Raw genomic sequence first — 21,239 nt, 5'->3', positions numbered from 1 at the left:
CAGGATTCTTCCCAAGCCCCAGATAAATGAACTTATGGTGAAACAAAAAGCTCTTTTCAGTGAGTTGTTTCCAATGGCCCCATCAACTACTTTTACCAGAGCTGCTAATAATTAACCATAGGGAGTGACTGGATGGAAACTTTTCCAGACCTCTCCAGAGAGTTCCTTGCCAAAACTGGTAGGAGAGGCAGCCAAGGAAAGGACGAGAAGGGAAAGCCAGAGGCCTGCAAAAACACACATGGGTGATTGAACTTCTTGGCTCTTGGACAGACAGAGCTGTGAGACAGCACAGTACTTTCTTCATGTGTGTTTTCTAGATTTAAAACTTCATTTAAGATCTGCCTTCAGTCACATTTCCTAACTTCAGTGATTTAGTCACCTTCTGCTGTCTTATTTGAATCACCTTTCTATTCTGACCTCCTACTTATTAGGAAACCATACACAATGGATTTTGGAGTAGAATGGAGGTGAGTGGAGGAGGGGTGGTGAGTTTTGAGCATAAATTACTTTGTTGTTTTGTCACCCAGACATGCTTAATTTAGATGTAAAGCTATAAGAGACTAATTTTCTATCTCTATATTAGATATAAAAACAGAAAAATAGACAATAAGAATGTTTCCCACCCAAAATTATGGGTAGTATACATTAGGACAACCCCAAACTATAAGGCAGAGACTCTAATGGCCACCAACAAATTCCCATGGAATAAATTTGTTGAAAAGTTTTGAATGATTCCTTGGTGGAAGATGTAATTCTGAAGAAACTTGCCCTTGACAAGATGACTCACTCAATCTTAGCTCTGTAAACAAAACTTTGTTTATGGCACCATGCCAGATTCCATCTTTTTGGTTCTAGATACACACAACATACACAAATCAATATCACTACAGAAAAAAAATGAGATGATTGATTTAATTGAAATGTTTTTAACTTTCTGCCAAAAAGTTATGGAGCTATAAACTGGAATCTTTTCTAGTTGAAAGTGTGGAGAGTCTATGTCTAGAGAAATAACATCCTGACTTGCAAATGTTGAGTTTAGAACTGAGTTCAAATCCTCAGTTTCAACACACGAATTGATTGTGATTCTGACAACTCTGCAATGCTGTGTCCCAATTAATTCTGACCACAGTGCACTCAAGTTTGTGTAAGTGCCACAGTGTATATAACAATGAGCAGCGCAATGAAATTGAGGTGTGAGTGATGTGGTTAGAAAATGTGACCCCTGGGGCCGGAGAGATAGCATGGAGGTTAGGCGTTTGCCTTTCATGCAGGAGGTCATCGGTTCGAATCCCGGCGTCCCATATGGTCCCCCGTGCCTGCCAGGAGCAATTTCTGAGCCTGGAGCCAGGAACAACCCCTGAGCACTGCCGGGTGTGACCCCCCCCCCAAAAAAAAAAAAAAAAAAAAGAAAATGTGACCCCTGTCAAGCACAAATGTGAGTACCACATTAACTACTCATGAGCAACACAGCAAGAATTTGTTGCTTCGACTGACTGCTGAGTTCTATTTTTGGTGAGTGCACAGCTAAAGGTATGCAAACCTCATGAGCACTGTGGTAGATTTACTGATGAAATTTCATGTGTTTTTGATCCTCTGTTCAGCACTATAGCTGAACAAAGCAAAAAATTGCAACATCTATAGCCAGGCACTTATGCAATCACAATAGCAGTGGAGTACGGAGTGTGAAAAAAATAACTTTTTCACCTCGAATCTAAAGAATGATATTCTAAGACTGGTGAATACTTCCAAGTACATGCAATGAAGTGACTAGCCTTCTAGTCCCCAAGCCAGAAAGACAGCTCACAACAAAGAAAACTACAGATTGATAACTCTAATAAATATAGATACAAGTATTTAGAACAAAATCTTGGCAAACTGACTGAATACTCTATCAAGAACTTCATTCATCATTATCAAGTGGAATTGAGTCCAGGGAGGCTGATCAATGAATACAGTACAACACCTCACAACAAAAAAAGATACAAATTAAATTATCATGATATTAAGTGGTTAAAAGAGATTTGACAAGATTCACCATTAATTTTGAAACAAAACTTCAATAAATTGGGAATAGAAGGAACATACCTCAGTATAATAAAGGTTATGTGTTATAGGCCCACTCAACTCAATGATAAAAAATTGGAAAGCTTTATGCTTAAAATTTTAAACAGGATAAAGATGTTCACTCTCATTAACTACTTTTAAACATGGTTTTGGAAGTTCTATCCAGAGCGATTAGAAAAGAAATCTAAATACAAGAATTTTCAACCAACAAAGAAGTAAAACTATAGCTGTTTGTGAAGACTTCATAATATTCAAAGAGAGTTTAACTCTGGATCTGGAGAAAGAGTCCAAGAGATAAGGCACTTGCCCTGTGTGTGGTTATGGTGGTTCCAACACTGTTTTGAATCTTTAGTCCCACATAGAGACCCTAGAGTATAGAATAAGAATAGCCCCTGGATACCACTGTACCATTGGGAGTGTCCCATCTACCCACCAAAGTAAAAAATCAACCCCCAAGCCCAGTAGAGATAATAAAAAGTTCAGTAATGTGATAAAATACAAAATCAGCATATACAAATTCATTACATATCTATACAAAAATAATGAATTGGAGAAAGGGGAAATTTAGAAAACAGTTACCTTTTAAATCGCATGAAAAGAGATTATATATGTGGTAATCAGTCTAACAAAAGGGGCAGAGGAGGCATATATGGAAAACTATAAGAAATTGTTAAAATAAACAAATACACAATGAAATATCAATATTTCATATTTATGGATTGGATAAATAATAAAATAATAAAGAATATATATTAAAATAATACATATTAATAACACATTATTGTATATTATTATAGAATGTATAATATATAATTAATAATATATAATAACAACAATGGTTATTATTATTATTATTATGTAGGCTTTACCCAATGGAGTTCAGAACTTACTCCTGACTTACTCAGAGATCAATCTTGACAGACTCTGGGACAATATGGAATGTGAGGGATTGAAGTTGGATTAGCCATGTGCAAAGCAATGCCCTATTCTTTATACTATATCACTCCAGCCCTGAATTGAATGATTTATTGTTAACTTATCCATATTGGAGCAGGGATATAGCTCACAAGGTAGATGTCTGTCCAAGGCCCTAAGTTGGAACCATGGCATAGCTAGTTCAATTGTGGTGGACCTAAGCATTATTGACTGTGTCCCTGATGGTTCCCAACACTTCTTAGCCAGAGTCCTGATGCATTAAGCCCATATCACTGGATCCAGGTTTGCTAGGAATTGTTCCCAGTCCCATAAGCAGAACTGGGGATGATCCCTATTTTAAAAAATTCATACTACCTAAATCAATATAAATGAAATTTTTAGAAAATAAACAAAGTATTCTAAAATTATATTGAACCATAAAGGATCCTGAAAGGACAAAGTAATCTAGAGAAAAAAGAAGAAAAATAGAGAATTCACAAGCCCTAATTTCAAACTAAATAACAAAGCCATAGTAATGAAAACAATACATTATTGAATAAAAAACAGTTACATAGGTGAATAAACTAGAAAATAATATAAAAATAAATCCACATGCATATATATGTATATTTATAATAATCCAAGATCATATCTGGAGAAAGGAAAATCTTTTCAACAAATGATTTTGGGAAAACTGGACAGCAGCTTGCAAAAAAAATGCTTTAACAGAAATTACTTCAAAATAAATTCAATTTAAAATGAATGAAAGATTTGGATATTAGTCGCAAAGGCATGAAATGAATAGAACCTTCCAGATTCCCAATATAAAGAATAGGGTTGGTGACACAACTCTACTCCCAAGGGAGACCACAGCAAATCAAAGAAATAGGACTACATCAAAGTAAAAAGCTTTTACACAGTAAAGAGACCACTACAAAACAAACCAAAAATACCAACCTAACAATTGGGAGAAAATATTTGCACATAATATGTCTAACAAGGGGTTTCTATAAACCTATGTGAAGAACTCATAACAACTTGCCAACAAAAAAGTAACCGAGTTAAATAAATGGGTGAAACATCTGAGCAGACATGTCTCCAGAGAAAACATACAACTGGCCCACAGACACTTGAGAAAATGCTGAGCTTCACCTGATATTAGGAAAGTGCACATGAAAACCAGTAAGACAAAGCACCTCACAACTGTGAGAATATTAAAGATCAGAAGTAACAAATTCTGGGAAGGATGTGGAGAACAGAGAATCCTGGCACAGGGTGGACATGCAAATTGATGCAGCCTCTATGCAAAAAAGTCTTTATTGTCCTTGAAAGAATGCAAAAGAAAATGCTATATGATCCAGTGTTACCACTGTTGTTTATCTAGAAGGTATAAATGCAAACCCTTGAAAAAAATATCTTGACCACTATGTTTATAGCAGTAGCATAAAAGCCAGAATACAGAGTCCATTAAATTACCCACAATCAGATGACTGAATATGAAGCTGTGGAATTACATATTTAATGTATCATTTTTATATTTTACATTTATATTAAACACATATGTAATTTCCCATAAATATATATAAGTTATCTCACATCTATATTTTCCTGTTATTTGCTGAAGTCAGTTTGTGTTTCGTGTGTGTGTGTGTGTGTGTGTGTGTGTGTGTTTAGCTTTAGTTTCCTTTACTTTTCTGCTTTTCAACCTCCTGAGGCCCTCTTTCCAATGCAACTATTGTTAGAGAACCTATATGTGTTCCTATAATTTCCATTTGTTTATATAATCTCACATATATCTTATATAAGACACTTACACATAATGGGTAGTGTTGCTTTGGTCTTTTGCCTTGTGGATGTTGAAAATGTGGCCTTTCTTTAGTCTAATTTTTTTCAGTGCAAATGTATACTATATAGAATTTTTGAAAATTGCCTCTTCAGCTCTATTGCATTTGTTGGAATGATTGTAGTCTGTGTTGTGGAAGAACTGGAACCGATTAAGTTTTTTTATTGGCATTTACTTTATTCTTAACTTTTCTACCCCCATTTTTTACAGCTGCAAACACTGGCATGACGTGTCCTTTTTACATGTGCTCTTCTGCACTGGGAATCTCAAAGATGCCAAGGAGGGAGACAGAACCTGAAGTTAGCACATGTATATTCTTTCTTTTTTAATATATGCTGCTAAAAAAACTTTCTAAAACTGTTTTAGCATTTTAATTTTTTTTCTAAGTGTGTATGACTATCCCTTCCTCAACATAGCAACAATCAAGAGAGATTATTACCACCTCAGTGCTTGCCAACTGAAATCTAAACGACATAGTTTTTGATATAAAAAGATACATCAATGAACAGGCATCAATCAACTTCTCACTACAGAGGACTATAATAATGTTCTAAATGCCTTTATTCACAGAAACAGGTACAGAATGCATTTGGAAACCAGGGACTCCCACTACAGTGCTCTCTATTAGTATGTTTTAGAGTCTTAATTCTATTATTTCTAAAATAACTCTTCAATTTCTTTGTCTGCAGTGATTCTTGGAGATATAGGTTGGTCATCCTAGTTTCACATTTCAGTGTTTTTACCATATCAGATTCCTTATAGTGCTCATTATGACAATGTCTTGACAAATATGCTAATTTGTGCATTCGCTTTTGATTATATTTGCTATTATGATCTAATGCTTACTCCATAGAGACCACTGAAACAGGCAACTGCACACTATAAACTTATCACAGGACCCTTTCATTACCTCTTTTTTTTTTTGCAAATTATTGTTTTTCAATTCAAATTACTTTACTATTATATCATACTGCTCACACTGTCAGTTTGCTCTCAGGAGAGGAACCTGAATACACAAGACAAAGTAGATGATACTACATGGAGTAGACTCTTCTTATAGTGCTCACTACCATATTGCTTAGTACTCTATAAAATCATGTTTATCCTAAAATGCTCCATGCACAATCTAACCTTCGAAGCTTTATTTAGTAAAGTTTACCCCCATTATTTTTGAAGTGCCTAGAAATTGTAAAACTTTTCATCCCCAGGTGCTGGCCCATTTTTTAAGCGCTCTGACCCATCCCATAAGGCTCAGGACTCCAACTTCAACCTACAAATAGATCTCCAGTGTTTGTTTATGTGTGTGTGAGTGTGTGTATATGGTGGACCTCTCTATGTTTGTCTAATCTGCATTGTACATACTCCCTGCCTATATTGTATATAGTCCCTGTTATATATTATCCCTCCCCCTGACCTCATTCACCACCTTAAAAAAACTCTTCTATCTTCTCACCCTCTCAAAACTGACACATCATCTCTCCCTGTAATCCTCTTTACCCTCAGTTCTTAACTCCTCAGGAACTAAGGAAATTCTCAGGAATTTTCTTCCCTCACCCTAGCGAGCTGATATTCAGTTCCCAAAGTGAAAGGACACCTAGAATCACCCATCCCTCACCCCGGAAGAAGCCGTTCCTGCTGACTCATTCTTTGCGGCCCTTTTCCTCCCAGCTCCCCTCACTGCTGCTTGCTACAGGATTGGATTCGGTTCCAGAAGAATCCTTAGCTCGAGTACACTACCTGATTCCTGACTGCTGAGAACCATTACTCAAACTCCACAAGACCACAGTGAGGAATGAAAATGTGCTCTGTATTTTATACCACCCCCCTCACACTATCTCTTTTTTAAAGATTTAAAAAGGATATCTATATTTTTCTTTGTATGTTTCTGTAAACACATTTCCTTAATAGTTATAATCCTTAGTGTTTATTTCCATATATAGAGGTTGCTTCCCCTGTCTTCATTTTTTGGATCTGCTTAGGAAATTCTAGTAGAAAAGGCTTGCTTGGGATGTGAGCTCAGGTTAAAAGCAGGTCATAGAAACTGTTTAACTTGTTGTTTTTATCCCCAAATGCACCAGTAGTATCATATGGCATTGTTTCTTTTTGCATAGGCACACTAAAATGAGGAAATCTTACATACAGAAAGAAGTTCTTATCTAATCTGGATAAGAAACCATAAATTTTATAGTAAAGGAAAACCTTTTACCCTGAACAGTTGTAATGGGGACTTTACTTAGGCCTCAATCAATCAAACATTGACCATCCAACTCCAAACCCTAGATCCCAATCTTAAAACTGGCACAATGTTCTGCATCAGAAATCAAACTCCCCCAGGGGGAGGCCCTAATGTTGCTCTGGCACCAACTCGCTTTAGGGTAGGTTCATATTGACACCCTGACGACAAGGAATAGCAACAACTTGATTTAAGGGCAGGTTTCTCTACCTTGTTGCCCAGTCAATGGTGAGATGAAATCAGAAGACACTCCATGGCACCCCAGCTTTATCATAGGATCTGTGCAAAAACCAAGATCTTTAATTACAGAAGACTGACTATGACAACCATGACTGAGTTGAACTTTTCCTGGGATGGTGAAGAAAGACCTTGGGGTCCCACAACTAATATGTCTGGAGCCTGTAGTCAGTTTTGTGACAGTACGTTTCATGTGTAGAGATACCCTGTATCTCTTAGGCCCGAGAGAATTTCCTTTCTAATTTCCTCAGCATTTTCTGTGCCTATGCAAAAACAAAAAACTCTGCCACATTTGCCCCCCCCCCCCTTTTAAAATTTTATTTAAATCTTCTAAATAGGGACTCCCACCTTTTCCACAGAACCGTGGAACATGAATCATTTTGTTTTGCCTCATATTTCTATGTCTTCCTACAAATTGAGAAAAGAAAAGAAAAAAAAATTGGATGGAACCCAGTGGTCTCAGATGCTTTGAGTGGGGGGAAAAATGGTCAGAACTAAATACCCAAGCCAAAATCAATGACAATATAATCAAGAGACCCAAACTACGACAAGGTAAAAACAAAATGAATCTGGTACACTGTAGTCCAGGGGGCAAAGGGTGGAGGTATGGGATGCATGCTGGGAACTCTGGTGGAGGGAGGTCAACACTGTGGTGGCAATGGCTCTAATTCACTGTCACTATATGCCTGCAATACTAATATAAAACCTTGTAATTCATGATTATCTCAATAAAAATTATAAAAAAAGAAAAAAAAATAAAAATTGATACATTAAAACCACAGAGTCTAAAAATATAAAGGAAGAGAAAGAGAGAAAAGAGAGGAGGAGAGCTCAAGAGGCAAGGGGGAGGGTGGAAGGAAAACCAGGGATATTAGTGGGGGTAAATTTCACGGATGAAGAGTGGTATGTTGTGAGACTGAAACTCAATCGTGAACAACATTGTAATCATGGTGTTTAAATAAAAAGAAAAAGAAATGTATCATTACTTCTTTAATTTATATTTCCCTGACTGTGACTTAATATGAGTATATTCTCTTTTGTTTGTGGGTCTTTTGAGTCTCCTTTTTAAACTCCCATTCCAAATTTTTCTTATTTTTTTATGACTTTGTTATTATTGATTTGACCAATTTATTAAAAAAGAAAGCAAAGAAACAAAACCTTCTTTGTCATCTATGGTATAAATATTCCTCAACCTATTATTTGTTCATTGGTCTTATTTTGGAAGTGTTCTTTTGCCTAAAAAGATTTAAAATACTTTGTTAGATGTGCCCAACATTTTTTCACAATCATTGCATTTGATCAATAAATAGTAAAGAGATATACACACATATATTACTATAATAAATTTTTCATTCAAGTTCTTATTTTTGCAACCTTCACTAATACAATATTTACTTCTTTTTGTGAATACAATGAGGGAATGAGTTTTTGAAAAAATCCAGTTGAATAGATGTGTCAAAACAAATTAAAAACCTATATAAATGCATGTACACACATATGAGCTTCTTTGCAATATTTATGTTTCTAGGTATCTCCACATATGAATATGTATATATGATATATAACTAACTCTCTACATTTCTATATCCACAATTATATCTATCTTTAATAAATGTATATACATATCCATATATTCATGTACACATCTCCACAAAACTCTCTGCATGGATTTATGTAGATGAGGAACTATGGAGGTCTTGCATATGTGAGGCACAGGATTTTATTCCTAGCACTGTAAAAAGTGTCATCTACCTGTATGTAGTGTTTTCCTATATTTTTCATCACCTTTTTTTTTGTTTATGTTTTTGGGTCACACTCGGCAGCGCTCAGGGTTACTCCTGGCTCTATGCTCAGAAATCGCTACTGGCAGGCTCGGTGGACCATATGGGATGCCGGGATTTGAACCAACGTCCTTCTGCATGCAAGACAAATGCCTTACCTCCATGCTATCTCTCCAGCCCCTCACTTTTTGCTTCTACTTATACCAATTAATTCAGTAGTTAAAGAGAGGTTTGAATAAGTTGAAGAAGACAAGAAAGCTGCAATAAATTCCTCACTGATCCCCACACTTCTTTTTCAAATACTTTAATTCTGAGTCACCATAACCTACACTCTCTTTCAACAACAAATAAAACTCTTTAAACATGGATGTTCCTTCATCTTCTCACCTCTATATCTTGACAAGATATTTATTTTATTTTTGGGCCACAACTGACTTCACAGATCCCTCCTGGTGTTAGGCTAACATATGTAGTGCTGGGCATTGAACCGGCTGGCCTGCATGCTAGGCAAACACTTCAATCTCTTAAATTTCTTCACTTGGAAATTTTATTCAAAAGTATCTCCATATACTTCTTGGACACTTACTTTTCTAGAAAGGGGTGGTCATGCTTAGGTTACCAATCTGATTAGAGTTAAAGCAAAATGATAAGAATTAGCAAAATTCCACCCCTTCCTCTGAATTTTCTTTCACACATACACAGTTTTATATATTGCTACTGAAGATTCAATTTTCCTTATATCTGCATTAAAATGTGAGTATCCTTGCAGAAATATGCTAGCAACAATTATTTCAGCAAAATCACAGAGTTAACATATAAGTATTTTAGAAAAAATTACAATGGATAACCATTAGGCACATTTAGAACCATTTGGTAACAAACCAGGTACATTTCAACTTAAATTTTATTTACAGTCCTGGTATGGGGTTGTGGGGTTGTGGGGAGAACAAGGCAGAAAAATTTATTTAATCTTGGGTCCAGACAGATAATACAGTAAGCAGAGCACTTGCCTTGCACCCTACTGACCTAGGTTTGAACCCAGCATCCCTGGGCATCCCCCAGGAGAAATTACTGAGTTCAGACGAAATATCTAACCAACGAGCATTGCTGGGTGTGGTCCAAAACAAATCAACAAAATATTATTTAATCTAAAACATTAAGTGCAACTGTGTTTAGCCTTTATCTTAGAACAACATGTCTCAGATTTTCATGTGATTAAAGGGAAATGCATCTTTATGGAGTTTCCCTCTGATTTTTTTTTTTCCTCCTCCCTCTCACTGCTCTGGAGAGTCATTTTGGAGAAGTGTCATTTCTACAAATCAAGTTCTGACTCAATACCGAAGAGTTTTAAGAAACAGGGGAATTCCCATGGCTCATCCCAAGGCACACGTAATCCAAGCTAGCCTTATTTATTGATTTAGATTTTTTTCATCCTTATGAAATTTTGTTAGACTCAGGCTATTCTTTCTTTGCAGGGCAGGACTGTATTTAAGTTAATATATAATATAATATAATATAATATAATATAATATAATATAATATAATATAATATAATATAATATAATATAATATAATATAATATAATATAATATAAATTATATATAATATATATTAACTTAAATACATATATATATATCCTCCCAGCAAAGTAGAGGATCACAAAACAGCAAAGGTTACAGAAATTATCTAGCATGAGACATTAGCTGCTTTCAAGTCTTCTTGTTTTCAAGGTCCTGTGAATACCTGGGCTCTGGTACACTTCTATTTTCTTCTGAACTTGGTTACAAGGCTGCTGCAGGAGGACTTTCCCAGGGAGGAGACTGTTCTAGGACATTCGTGGCAACCCACTGGGCGTGCATTCTTCCTCAGGGCGGCAAAGCACAGGGTAATTTTTGGTTCAAGGAGGGAGGCTGGAGCAGTGCATTCCCTCCACACAAGCACAGCACAGCTGGCAGCTCCCTACAGACTGGAGTTTGTTTTGAAGTCACATGGTAAAGGTTTTTTCCTGCCAGTGTTGACTCAGTACACAGTCAGATACAACGCCCTGACTTCCAATCGTGAGAGAAATTCAGTGTTGCTCTCTAATTCTCCTGCCAGACACGGCAAGTTTACTCCCAGAGTGCAATTACTTTCTTTGAAGATGTGCGAAGTTTTGTGTTTGCCAGGCATATTTTATTTCTTGCTTTATTTAGTTATTTGTTTTGGTATTTTGTGTTGGGACCATGCTCCCAGCTGTCGTGTGTGTGTGTGTGTGTGTGTGTGTGTGTGTGTGTTGTAGTTGTTGTTATTTTTCTAGTTTTTGTTTGTTTGGGGACAGGGGCTGTTCCTGGAGATGCTCAGAGGATCGTGGTGTTCAGGGATCAAACCCAAGTCTCTCATACAAATCTTGGGTTCATTCCATTAAGCAAAAGGTTCAGTACTAATCAAGCATATGTTAGAATCGTTACTTTTGTGTAGCATTCATTGAATTATTTAATGATTTAAGAGATATGCTGCACTGGTTATATTTAGAATGTCCTTAATCAGTAACACATTTCTTAAAGAATAACTTTATTCTAGGAAGGTAGGCTGCAGTGGCTCTGTAGTTTACAACCTTAATAGACAGGAACAAGTTTGTGTATGTGTGTGTGTGTGTGTGTGTGTGTGTGTGTGCGTGTCCTGGGAAGGATAATACCTTTATGTTAGATTGTATGTGGACAAGGCCATGTGGGTCATTTTGACCAACAAACTTAATATGATAGTGCCATTTCTATTGAGGCAACATTGGTTTATAACTATGCATAGATTTCATTTATATAGTAATATAATTTGGCATCTATGTACTTATATATATGTGTGTAGTATTTGATACTCTACGCAGTTTATAGTTTATAGTATATATAGTGCTCTATAGATGACATAATTATGTATTATGCTTTCACCAAATGTCCAGTTTCTCTTCTCTATCATATGTTTGGTTCTTTAACCTAATTTTTCTAATGTTCTTTCTTCCTTCCTACTTTTCTTCCTTCCTTCCTTTCTTCCTGCCTTCCTTCCTCTTTTCTTTCCTTCCCTTTTCTTTATATTTTCTTTTTCTCTCTTGTTCTTCCTTCCTTCCTCCCTGTCTTCCTGCCTGCTTTCCTCCCTGTCTTGCTTCCTTCCTGCCTTCCTTCCTACTTTTCTTCCATTTTCTTTATTTTTTCTTTCTCTTTTGTTCTTCCCTCCTTCCTCTTTCTTTCTTTCTTTCTTTCTTCTTTCTTTCTTTCTTTCTTTCTTTCTTTCTTCTTTCTTTCTTTTTCTTTCTTTCTTTCTTTCTTTCTTTTCTTTTCTTTCTTTCTTTCTTTTCTTTCTTTCTTTCTTTCTTTCTTTCTTTCTTTCTTTCTTTCTTTCTTCTCTTTCTTTCTTTTCTTCTTTTTTCTTTCTTTTCTTTCTTTCTTTCTTCCTTCTTTTTTCTTTCTTTCCTTCTTTCTTTCTTTTCTTTCTTTCTTTTCTTTCTTTCTTTCTTTCTTTCTTTCTTCTTTCTTTCTTCTCTTTTCTTTCTTCTTTCTTTCTTTCTTTCTTTTCTTTCTTTCTTTCTTTCTTTCTTTCTTCCTTCTTTCTTTCTTTTCTTTCTTCTTTTCTTTCTTTCTTTCTTTCTTTCTTTCTTTCTTTCTTTCTTTCTTTTCTTTCTTTCTTCTTTCTTTCTTTCTTTCTTTCTTTCTTTCTTTTCTTCTTTCTTTCTTTCTTCTTTCTTCTTTTCTTTCTTTCTTTTCTTTCTTTCTTCTTTCTTTCTTTCTTTCTTTCTTTCTTTCTTTCTTCTTTCTTTCTTTCTTTCTTCTTTCTTTCTTCTTTCTTTTTCTTTCTTTTCTTTCTTTCTTTCTTCTTTCTTCTTTCTTTCTTTCTTTTCTTTCTTTCTTTCCTTCTTTTCTTTCTTTCTTTTCTTTCTTTCTTTCTTTCTTTCTTTCTTTCTTTCTTTCTTTCTTTCTTTCTTTCTTCTTTCTTTCTTCTCTTTCTTTCTTTCTTTCTTTCTTTCTTTCTCTTTTCTTTCTTCTTTCTTTCTTCCTTCCTTCTTTCTTCTCTTTCTTTTTTCTTCCTTCTTTCTTCTTTCTTTCTTTCTTTCTTTCTTTCTTTCTTTCTTTCTTTCTTTCTTTCTTTCTTTCTTTCTTTCTTTCTTTCTTTCTTTCTTTCTTTCTTTCTTTCTTTCTTTCTTTCTTTCTTTCTTTCTTTCTTTCTTTCTTTCTTTCTTTCCTTTCCTTTCTTTCTTTCATCTCCTTAACCCCTGGGCCCCTTCTCTCTAAGCCACAATTTTTAAAGGAGAAAATATGAATGCATTCCCTTTCTACAACAAATTATTCAGTTGGGTTTTCCCCATTTGGGAAACTTGCAGGGGTCAGCACATTTGGAGTAGAATAGATAAGCTTCACCCTGAGAAAACCACCTTTATGATTGTGGTATCTCTCCTGCCAGATAAGTGACCAATAGTCACTTTCTATCAGATGCCTTCATAAAGCATTATATTTTCCTCCATCCTCAGAGAGTAGTCACCTCCTATAAGGGGCTCTAACAATTTCTGTGAGATATGGCCATGCCAGCTTAAGTTCCAGTTACAGGATGATCTATAAGCTGGGTCCCAGTAAAGGACTGGGTAGAACAAAGTCAGTATGGAGCATGAATGAGCTCCTGATAGCAGAAGGACATGTTGTTACTGCATCATAACTTGGCTCACCCTAACTAAGGTAGGGCATACATTACTGCAAGAATACTAAAGACCTAAGCTCAATCCTAGCTCTTTCACTGTTACTATGCACATTACTAAAGTACCAGAGAACTTGACCACTTGAAAATCAGCTTTTCAGAAATGAATCAAGAATCATATTTTACAGGAGATAAATCAATCATTCATTGTATATAATGGATTTGGTACTAAAATAATATTAATATTATAGTTCACTAAAAAGGGTAACTTCCTATATAAGTATAAAACAATACTACATTTGTGTATTTTCCCTTTAATATATTGAAATCACTTTTTCACTTTTTATTTTATAATAAATATGCAGTTTTGAAATATAACATCCTCATAGAGTTTTATATGAAGCCATGTATTGATTCTCATATGTTCTTCATTGAGAATGAAACTTCTCACTGTAAAGGATTGTTCTTCCTCTTTGATTATTTTAATTTAGTCACTTTGAAATTATAAAGCTATTTCTGATTGGGTTTCTGGCAAATCCTATTGTTTGATTTCTAGATAAAAATTTTCCATCTTTTCCCAACCTCACTATTTCTCTTTCTCTGCTGGTATCTATCTCTTTAATATACTTTCAGGTACTTGATAGAACCTTTTGTAAATCTTCCTCAATATCAGAACTAGGAAATTACCATTAGCAAAATCAAGCTAAATGCAAACTCTTTAATGATCTGCATCAACAAAGGGAGAAAGGAAGGAATTTGATGCTTTCACAGTATTTACAATTCATTAAATTCTTATAACAACCTGGCATGATAAATGACTTTTTTGCCAGTATTTTTTTAATAAAAGAAAATATTAAATACAAAACATTTCAGGAATTTTCCCGAAGTATGCAATCAGTAAGTAAAGCAGGAAACCACATATAGATCAGTTTAATTCCCAAACCACTTTTTCTCCTTGAGTTATCTGGGCTCACTGTGTATTTATTATCTCAATGAATAATGTCACAAAGAAATCCAACATTATGGTGTGGAGCTAGCCTTGAAAACCCAGGGGACCTGGGTTCTCACACTGATAATGTCATTTACTAATTATGTTGCCTTGGGCAGTTTGCTTATCATCTCCCTGCTCCCTGCATTACATTTGTAAAAAGAGAAAAATCACCCCTTTCGGGTCATTTTAGTAAGAAAACTATTGACAGTGTGAGAAGAGTGCCTATGAGGTGTGAGTGGAAGCAGCTGATGCTATTGTCCTTGTGATTCTCAATATACAAATTCTGGAGGAGGATGATTAGCTAAACAGAGCTGTACTTGATATGTCAAATAGGTGATACAGATACCACGCATGCTGGAAGAGTGGCAAGGGAGAGGATTTCTTGTTTGAATAATTGGGACAAGATGGGAGGCGAGGCTAGACTGCAAATTTCACTATGATGGTGATTAGACCTGTGTTTCTCTTGCTGGTCTTTCTAGGATGAAAGACAATGAAAGGACTACATAAATGAATGCTGGGTTATTTAATGAAAATTGACCCCACTAATGAATAGATTTAGAGAGGTAATAAGGGAGACTGAAGGAAATTCAAGAAGTTATTTAATAAGTTAGGATGGACAATGGGATACAACTACATTATAAGAAAATATGAAATTAGGCAAAGGAGCTAGTTCAGAACAATGGAGCATAGATTTTGCATTCCAGAGGCCTTGGTTTTATCCTTGATACTAGAGATAGGCCCAGGTTTTATTTCTGGATCCCAAGGGTGCTGCTGGTAATGGACATTTCCCTGCGAGTAACCTCCCCGAAAAGTGAAATTATTTTTTTTTCTTTTTAAAAGAACATCCCCTTCACCAGTGCAACTAACTTTCTTATCACCAATGGCCCCAATCTCCTCCCCCCCACACACCCGGCTTGTATTGAGACAGGCATTCTATATCTCTCACTCATTAACATTGTCACCATAGTTGTCAGCGTAGTTATTTCTCTAATTGCACTCACCACTCATTGTGGTGAGCTTCATATCATGAGCCAGTCCTTCCAGCCCTCATCTCTATTGTTTCTGGGCATTGTTACAAAAATGTCTTTTATTTTTCTTAAAACTCATTGGTGAGGGGCCAGAGCAGTGGCCAAGTGGTAAGGTATCTGCCTTGCCCACGCTAACCTAGGACTGACTGCGGTTCGATCCCCAGGTGTCCCATATGGTTCCCCAAGCCAGAAGCAATTTCTGAGCGCATTGCCAAGAGTAACTCCTGAAATCCTGAGCATCACTGGGTGTAGACCAACCCCCCCCCCAAAAAAATCCACTAAACAAATAGCAAACAAACTAAAAACTCATAGATGAGTGAGACTATTCTGTGTCTATCTCTCTCCCTCTGACTTATTTCACTCAACATAATAGATTCCATGTCTATCCATGTATAAGAAAATTTCATGACTTTATCTCTCCTGATGGCTGCATAATATTCCGCTGAGTATATGTACTATACATACCACAGTTTCTTTAGCCACTCATCTATGGTTGGGCATCTGGGTTGTTTCCAGATTCTGGGGATTGTAAATAGCATTGCAATGAATATAGGTGTGAGGAAGGGATTTTTGAATTGCAGTTTTGTGTTCCTAGGGTATATCTCTAGGTGTGGTATAGCTGGATCATATGGGAGTTTAATTTCCATTTTTTTGAGGAATCTCCATATTGTTTTCCATAAAGGCTGGACTAGATGGCATTCTCACCAGCAGTGAATGAGAGTTCCTTTCTCTCCACATCTTCCCAATCACTGATTGTTCTTGTTCTTTGTGATGTATGCCAGTCTCTGTGGTGTGAGATGATACCTCATTGTTCTTTTGATTTTCATCTCCCTGATGATTAGTGATGTGGAGCATTTTTTCATGTGCTCCAGTGAAATCTTGCACTGTATGAAAACATGTATAGAAGTAATGATTATGTTAAATAAAGTAAAGGAGAAAAATAATTACTAGATGATCTCTCTTACATATGATAAATAAAGAAGAATATCAAGGGAGTATATAATATACAATGATAATAAGCCCTTATAATTCTAATAGAATTGACTATAACTCTTCAGAAGAGGTGTTACATATAGTCTGTGGTGGAGGTATAGTGACTCTTTGGTCATAGGTATGAAACTTAAGCATTTATCCTTATAAAGCATTGTTGTCTCAGTAAAAAAAATTATTATGGTCAGAAAACTTAATGTATTTATGGAAGATGATCTATAAGACAATATGGCTGGAGAAGAATTGGTGTTACATACATATTTGAGAACTCACCAAAAATGGGAGTTTCTCACAAAGCATAGTGATCAGCAATATGTAACAATGCCTAGAGTTTGAAGAAGTATGTCTTTAATAATTAGTTGATTGAGAGACCAATGTCAGTTCTTATAAAACAGACAACAAATTCATCCTTTTGTTGCAAAGAAAATAAAATTGTACCTATAAAAAGCTGGGTTCAGAGTTTGGCATCTGCAAGGCATTCAAAATATGTTATTGTTCAAGATCATATTATTGTTTATTATTTATTTGTCAAATTTTGACATTTGTATCGTGGGTGGCAATAGTCAAAGTCCCATTTGGAGTAGAAACAGTGAGCCAAAGAGATTTTGGATATTGATGTTAGGAGGAACCTGTAAAAACCAAGCACATATGCAGTCTTGCAGAGTTTGCTCAGACTCTTTTTGAAGGCTCAGGGCAAATCCAGGGTCTCACACATGTAAGACTTTACCACTGAACCACATGCCTGACCCCACTGACTATAGTTCAGAAGGACTTTTGATGGACATGGCCTCAAAGATCTTGTGGCCAGTGTAAAGGTAGTGTCTTCTCTGAGTAGAATGCAGTTATCTAGTCTTGTAAGTTCATCTTGCATGACCTTCTCCTGATATTTTCCATGCATTGTTCCTCTCTTGCTCTCAAATGCTATCTTGAGGGGGAAAAGAAAAGTAAAAGACTTGGGGTATGACATTAATCTGAATGTGAGTGGCAGAAAGCAACTGATAAAATTACCCATATACTGAGGAGGATATAATTTGTAGTTATGACTTTACTTCTACACTTACTTGCAACAGTATGGAGTTTTGTGAGAAAGAATTGAAATTGAAATGTAGACCAACTCAACAACAGTTTTCTAGAACAAATGTTCTGTGCATAGCTGAGTGTTGCATTGGGAATTTTATGACCACTCTGATAGTACTTAAATTAGTCCAATACAAGGTGAAAGTGATACACACATAGTACATCAGTGCTTGGAAATTTGTTGGGGTTATTTCAGCTAATTTGGGGAAATATTTGTAGAGGAGATAGAACTAAAAAACATAGGGGCTATTTTTCTCTCAAGAATTGATTCTGGGGGCCAGAATGATAGCATAGTGGTAAGGCATTTTCCTTGCATGCTGCAGAACTGGAACAGATCCAGGTTCAATCCCTGGCATCCTATATGGTCCACCAAGACTGCCAGGAGTGATTTCTGAGCACAGAGCCAGGAGTAATCCCAGAGTGCCACTGGGTGTGCCCCCTCAAAAAAAAAAAGAATTAATTCTGAAAAAGTATAAGGCCTAAAGAAAAATGAAAAGTTATATGAAATAAATACCTGTTTATACTTTCATGAGATTCAGTATTTAGCAATATAACAGTGTAATAAATTTCTTTCTATGTTAAGAAAATAAACAGTCAATTGGGCAGTTCTGGGAAAAAAAAAGTGTGATAAGATCCTTGAATGTAACTTGGAGGTGAATACAAGCTTCACGTGTATAAATTTCTTGAATTCAATACTTGGCACTGCCAAAAAACATAAGAAATGAAATAATTTTGTGTGAAAAAAAAAGAAAATATTTTGTGGGCCCAGGGAGATGGCTCAAAGGGCTGGGGCATATACTTTGTACACTTGAGCCTCTGGGCCCAAAATTCTGTACTGGATGGTCCTTTGAGCACTACCAGGAGTGAATTTCAAGCACGGAGTTGGAAATAGCCCCTAAAAATAACATGTGTGCATTCCTCTTCCCCCCAAGACATCAAGGAAGAGAGCAGTGCAAAAAATATATTGTCTTCTCCCCTTATCTCAATAAAATATATGTATATAAATAGTAGGCATATTATACATATTTGAGAAGCATTTAAAATTTGACTCCACACATTATGGCACTATACTCATACTTCAGAGTGCTCAGTAGAAAGTTTCTCCTACAAAACTGTAGCATCACCAAAGAAGATGAGGATCATGATAGGGATGTAGTATAGGGGTAGAGTATCCTGCCACCATGCATGTATGAAGGCCTGTGTTTCAATCCCTGGAATCGTATATGAACGAGAGACTGTGAGAGATACAGAAAGAGACTGAGATAGAGATAAGAGGTATATAGAGACAGAGGAAAGAGAATGGAAGGGAAATCAAGTAAAGGAAAATGAATGAAAGGAAAGAAAAAGAAAAGAGATTGGAGGATAAGTTCAAAGAAAATTTATATCTGAGATGGATTCTTGGGGATTTGTAGGACATTTCTATGATTAACTACAGGGCCTCTTGGGCAGATGACATTGGAGGATGAAGTCCAACACCATCTTCATTCACTAAAGATCATAGATATAGATATAGGGAAAGTTAGTGTTCAGAGCCATGTTTCATGCTTATTCTCAACTTGCTTTCAGTTATACTTCTCTTCCTAGCATGGTGCTAAATTGACATCCTCCTTTTGAATTTCTGCATAGGGCACCTCTAAGTCAGTCTCAGTTTAAGCTTTTTGAATGGCTCCATTTTCTGTCAGTTTCTAAGGTGCTTCAATTTGAATCATGCTGGTTCTCTTGGAAGATGAAGGTGGAAGGAGATAAAGAAATATAAACTGGGGGTGGATAATGATAAATCATAGAAAAAGAGAAATAATGTTGATGTTTCCCACTGCTTTGCCCCCAAAGTGACCTTGGTTACACTTTGTTGTGGTGTGGGCTGTATTATCTCTGGCACACTTGGCTTCTTATCTATGTGTCTTTTTGACTATAGTGGTTTCTGCCTCTTTATACTTCTTGTTTTTATTTGGTTTTAGTTCAAACCCAGTGATGCTCAGGGCTTACCCCTGGCTTTGTGCTCAAGGATCTTTTCTGGTGGGGTATAAAACCTGGGTCAGCTGCATAGACGATAAGCATCCTACCTTATGTATTGTATCTTCAGTTTCTCCACGTGACCTCCCACCCCTCAACTTCATATATTAAAAAGAAAAATCAGCAGATTCAGATATTGTTGTGTTGTGAATTTGGAGCTGTCCTGCTGACAATTTCTGATTTTGATGACTTGAGACTCCATTGGGTATTTTTCATTGGGGATGTCTTTGTAGGTATTTGGTCCTAGCTAAAGACATCTTTGGTCATCACATCTCTGAGGCTGACATTGTCATATAACTTGTAAAGATCAGAGTTGGCCCTAGATATACTCTAACATTCAGGCTAATCCCTAGGTACAAAGGACAACACAGTAACCAAAGTTAGGAATTCTGAGGTTAAGACTCTTCACACTTTCTTAAGAGAAAATCATTTTCTTTGAACCTTAACATCTTCACTGTGAACTGGGAAAAGATTGGCGAGCTCAACAGTTTTGAACATGAGAGTGCTTGAGAGAGCCCCATGATGCTTATTGAAAAGAAAAGATTTATACCCCATATTTAAGGATTCCATAGTTGCCCACGGAGAACCTCGGAACATCTCAGGAGAGGTTTTCTAAATTGTTTCTCCACATCTTACTTTCCAGTTCTAAAAATGCAGGTGATTGACAACTTTACATAAAGTTTTTGGCTGAATACAAGATAAATATGGGCACAAGAAATAATAATTTTCAAATATCTCACATTCCCACCCACAGTTCCTACACAAGTATCAGCTTTGTACATGGTGTATTTTGAGACTAACTCCTTTCACCCTGTCTTGAATCTGGGCGTTCCTTTGTGATTGAAAGTAATTTTATTGAGATAAGATGAGGAATGGTAGAGAGATTGAGAAAGAGTAACATTCAAGAGATAATACAAACTTCTCCAGAGAAGAGATCGCCATGGGTACCCCCCACAGAGTAAAAGAATGAAGTTACTCATCCCAACTAGAGGTCTCGCTGATTTCAAAGAGGAAGCATGCTTGACTTGTTTTTGCAAATTTGGCACTATTGAGTTTTCCCCAAATTCCTGTCCTGCCACATCCAGCCAGATAAAATTTTGCTGCAAGAATCTAGTCAAAGGGAAAAGCTTTGGCATTTATTGGCCTTCTTTATTGTTCTTATCATAGCCATTTGTTCCTCTTCAAACTTCTGCTTTCCTGTAGGGGCTTCACCATTTTCTGGTTGGTGCTCAGAACAGGACTTATCAGTCCTCCCTTTCTATACCCTAAAGGTTTTTTTTTTTTCCTTATTGACTTTGTGCTTCTTTGAGGCTGGTGATAAGCAACTTCTCTAGTGCTCCTTTAGAAACAGGGCCAGGAGGCCCCTAGTAGCTGCTATGGGTAATCTCTGGATGAGCGACATTGCTGGTGTTGC

At 36.2% G+C, this 21,239-nt stretch overlaps 1 non-coding gene across 1 annotated transcript; it reads right to left on the bottom strand.

Annotated features, from left to right (window-relative positions):
* Positions 1-13,342: 13,342 nt before the first annotated feature.
* On the bottom strand, positions 13,343-13,506 carry LOC126023301 (U1 spliceosomal RNA). Its single transcript, XR_007500474.1, has one exon. It is a non-coding gene; the product is annotated as a U1 spliceosomal RNA (small nuclear RNA).
* Between the last annotated feature and the right edge of the window lie 7,733 nt (positions 13,507-21,239).

Source organism: Suncus etruscus, chromosome 11, assembly GCF_024139225.1.
Source record: "Suncus etruscus isolate mSunEtr1 chromosome 11, mSunEtr1.pri.cur, whole genome shotgun sequence".
NCBI classification, from domain to species: Eukaryota; Metazoa; Chordata; class Mammalia; order Eulipotyphla; family Soricidae; genus Suncus; species Suncus etruscus.
This window is presented reverse-complemented; position numbering and strand designations above follow the sequence as displayed.